Below are 4,749 nucleotides of genomic sequence, written 5' to 3'. Positions count from 1 at the left end.
GGGGTTGATCTTTAACTACTAGGCCCAGGGCGCAGCACCAGGCTGTCTGCCTGTGGATTTCATTTCTGCCTTTTAGTTTCCACTTCTTTTTTCTTTGGAGGCAGAAATTGGGCATAAGACAATATGAGGGGTGGTCTCCTACCTTATTCTTCCCCTTTGAGACTCTCACTCATTTTATTAGTGGGAGTTCTCACCTTCATCCTCACTACCTATGGCTTCCTGCATGACAGATCAATAGTGATTTACGTAGTACACTTGTACTGAAGCATTCTGGTGAACTAGAGTAGTGATGAAACCTTTTACCATTTGAATGAGTACAGGTAGTAAACACGGGATCAGTAAGCAGGTTCCTGTTACTACTATAATTTCTATTATAAGAGTTTTAAATCCTCCTACCACTGGGAACCATTTTCAAACATGGCCTCAGGGTCAAATCCATGCCACACTTGTACAGGCACATGTTTCCGTTTCGTCATGTCTTTAACTATATCTTCGACTACTTGCCCCTGATCATCTACGTGCAGGCAGCAATTGGTAAGGTTAAATTTTCCACAGACTTCTCCTTCAGCTGCTAGCAAGTAGTCGAGAGTTAATCTATTCTGAGAGATAGCATTTCTCATCTGAGTTTCTTGCTGGGCCAAAACAGTCAAGGCTTTACTGGTTTTATTAGTGATGATCTCCAAGACAGCTTGCAACCATATGATTCAGTTGAGCATGTAAATGGGAGTCCGGTATCCCCATGAGCCATCTTGTGCCTAAGTGGCCGGCCCATAGTATTGTTTAATTTCTTCAGGAGGCCATTTATCATCTTTTCAATTACCTATGGCTGTGTTTTGCTTTTCGCAGGAAGCATAGACAGGGAAGTCCAGGAGTTTGCCTGTTTTTATGGGCGTAGGAAGAAAGACGGTTTAATAGTGACAATAACACAACTACCTGTCCACTGGTCAGGCAGCTTAGCATAGGTTCTACGTCCATATATCCAGCATAGCCCAGTGGGGGCTGTCCAGTCCCAGTGGGATTCTGGGTGGGCCCAAATGGTCTGCAACTTTGGAAATTTACTGAATGAATTTTTCTCTGTGTGGTTTGAACTCCACCATGTAACTGTTTTTGTGGTACCATTGTACAGTTTTTGTCCCAGGCAACTAAGTCGTCCTGCAGGATGAGTGAATTCTTTCCCTTCTCTAGCTATGCAATATTGTCCAATAATTAAGACTTTTAGAACCCAGAAATTATCAGGGTGATTCGTTTGGGCTGGGAATTCATCAGGAACTGGGTCTGTAGGCACTAATTCTCAGGCTTCCTATGGCCATTGATCTCCCATTACAATTCCTCCACAAACGTAACATGAAGTGACATTTAGAGACTGGGCTACATGCTCGGCTAATTGCAAAAACAAATTTCTGATTTTTCCTGGAGTCTCTGGTACTGGCACATTTAGTTCATCATAGAAAGTCTGAAATACTGGTTCCGGAGAGAGTTTACGAACCTCCCCTATTACTAAGATATTTACTCTAGGATCTAGTCCTTTTCCATCGATGTCCAGAGATACGTGTTCTCCTTTTTCCCACCTTGGGTTTAAGGGATTTGTAATTACTAATTTCAAGGGGTTGCAGCTTCCACTTGTACAGAAGGGGCTGCCTTCTTTCTGGAGCTAAACAGGATTTTTTCGTCTTTTTTCTAAGTAGTGTAGAACATGACACAAGACCAGTAATTACACACATTTGCACATGAGCCTAATTCATGGCAGATATACTTATTTCCTGCTGTATAACTTTTTTTTTTCCAATTAAAGAACCATATCCAATTCCATGCCAATTGCTATTGATAGTGGCACAAGCATTAAATTTTAGTGTTACATGCTTGGGGACCCCTCTTTCCTCTTTCCTAGCCATTACTTTACTTGTGTTGCCTAGAAAAGGACCAGTCCTTAATTTTATTTTAAAAACTGTGGTCATGGGAGGCTTAAAATGGGTCATAACACACAGGTTGGTTATTTCCTGGGCTACATACCTTAGATAGAATAGCATTATACAAACAAGTTTCTTTTAGAGTCCTGGTACACTTATAATAACCATAAAATAATAGGACTGTAGCAATCTTGTATCCTACCTCAGTGACTTGATGTATATATACTGGGAACAGTCATCAGTCTGAGGAAGGTCAGTTGAAGTCCTTACTGTACAAGTCCAAATTTTAAGGAAAATGAGTCCCGCAATGAGTTTCCTCATGCTTTGGCTGTGCACGGACCAGTCAGCTTCTAGGTGTGACTGGAGCAGGGCTTATCGTCTTCTTCAGAGTCACTTTGCAGAGGTTGGCAAAGCTGCTCCTATCCACGTACAGCTCTCAGTCTACTGAAGTTTAAGGATGGTCTCAGAGGTTGGGCCTGCTAGAATAAACTGAGTCCAATACCTCTACACAGTTATGTTCAACTGGGCTCTCTAATACCGGGAGCAAGGTGGCGGGGTTTAGGGTGTTGCAAACTTTAATGGTTATGCGGGGATTTTCACAGAGCAAGCTTTGGTATCTAGTTAGTCTAGCATTCGTTAGCTCATTAGCTAATGAGCTAATGTCCTTTGGTATTTATTAAAGTCACCACCGCCTGGGGGGACTTTATGTTTAGGTTTTGCCCAAGAGTTAACTTATCTGCTTCTTGTGCTAACAGGGCCATTGCTGCCAGGGCCCTTAGACATGGGGGCCAGGCTTTGGAAACCCTGTCTAGTTGTTTTGAGAGATAGGCCACTGGCCTTGGCCAGGGCCCCACAGTCTGGGTTAAAACTCCAACTGCCATTTTTTCTCTTTCTGACACAGGAGAATGTAAAGTTTTGTCAGGTCCGGTAGCCCCAGGGCTGGGGCCGACCTGAGTTTTTCTTTAAACTCATGAAAAACTCGTTGCTGTTGGTTGTAATAGATGTAGTTTATCCAATCTGCATTTTTATTAACTGTCACCTACTAAAATATTGACTTAAATCCTGTAGCTATTTGATTTCAAGCTTTAAATTGATCTGGTATTCCTTGCGAGGCTCCAATTGCATCTAAATAGATGTGAGAGTCAAAAGACCCATAAGGGGCTTCTCTAGTTTTACAATGTCTTATTTTTATTCCCTTTGGTTGATGAAATGCCAGGGTGAAAGGGATAGCCAAATGAACTAAAACATAAGTGCCACGCCAGTTATTCAGCAGAGTGCCCGGTAAAGGTCCACCACAATACCACCACATGTCCGCTTGGGGATGAACAAGGGCTGACTGATTGATAAGCTCTTGAAAATTCTTAAGCTCATCACATTCCTTCAGGTCTCCAAGGAATGCTAAGTTTCCTCCCTGTCGTGAGAGGGACAAAGTGAACTTAGTGTTGGGAGACGGAAGCTGGATGGCCCTTGGGGGCTGAACTACAGGGTGCCAGACTTTGGGAAATAGTGGAGAGAGCTTGGCATGACTTATTACTCCAGGCTGTAGAATCCTGGAAAAGAGCTACCATGCAGCCTACGCCTGGTCGACTGGAGGATCACCTTAGTGGAAGGGGACAATCTGGGCCTCTGGCCTGCCATGTACACAAGCATAACAATTGCTTTTGTTTAACGTGCAGATGGAATATTTGATCCATTTTAACCAGGCATTTGCATCTTGGTGTCCTGTCTTAATTGTTTGTTTTAAGTCTTTAACTTAAAGTTTGTTTGAAGTCTTTAACTTTGTTTAAGTCTTTAACTTTGATGATCCTCTAGTAAAATGAATGTATGGTTTTAGGAAAGTACCAAAACTGTTCGGGGCAGTCCATCCTTGCTCTTCAGTGGTCCACAGAACATTGGACCAACTATGGCATGAAAGCTCTACATTGGGGGGCAACACTCCTGGTTGGCTCTGGGGTCTTTATCGAAATCTCCCCGGATTAAATGGTCCTAGTTTACTAATGCCCAGTCTGAGGAGAGTCAGGAGGGACAGAAGTACTTTTCTGAAGTAGAAAGCTGTCTTTGACTTGGCAATCTCCACAGGGTATAAGAAGGCAAGCATTAAATGCAATAGTTTGGGCAAAATTGACTTGGTTATGTTAATAACTAGATGGTCAACAATAGAACGAGGAAAGAAAAGAGAGTAATAGAATAGATGAAAAGAGTTAAATTTTTCTTAGCTTTAGTTTGGTAGGGTTTTCCCCTGGTACTACGGCCCACGACTCTGGAGTGGGTGGCGCTTTCTGAGTGGGTGTGATGAGTCCATCCTTTTTTGCTGTAGGAACAGCAGTCTTGGTGGTTAGCAGCACAAGGTAGGGTCCTCCTAAGGCTGGCTCGAGTTTTTCTTCTTTCCACCCTTTAATGAGTATGTGATCTTCAGGCTGGTGCTGGTTTATCAGAAGTTCTAGGGGTGGTACATGTGCTAAAAGACTTATAGTTTTTGAGGGAAAGGAAAGTGGAAGATAAACCAAGTGTATAATTTTTAAGAAATTGACCTTTTGTTTTAAATGTGGGGACCTTGGCAGTGGACTTTACAGTCCTTAGTGCCTTTTTACTAAGAAATTTCCTTTAGCACCTATTTTTATTAATTTTTAAACCAAAGAAAGCCAAAAGCCATTTTACATTTAACAATGCTTCCTGTATGATTTTTATACTAGATAAGCTAAATTTTACCTTTATATTAGTGTGATATTAATGTTAAACCCAATTTTAATAAAACCTTATAGACAGACATATTTATCCAATTTTTAATGTTTGACCATAAGGTAAGATTTTATAGACTCTTTTTTTTTTTTTTTTTTTTTTT

Source organism: Mandrillus leucophaeus, unplaced genomic scaffold (genome assembly GCF_000951045.1).
Source record: "Mandrillus leucophaeus isolate KB7577 unplaced genomic scaffold, Mleu.le_1.0 Scaffold645, whole genome shotgun sequence".
Classification (NCBI taxonomy): Eukaryota; Metazoa; Chordata; class Mammalia; order Primates; family Cercopithecidae; genus Mandrillus; species Mandrillus leucophaeus.
The sequence above is the reverse complement of the archived record's forward strand: the minus strand, read 5'-3'. Positions refer to the sequence as shown.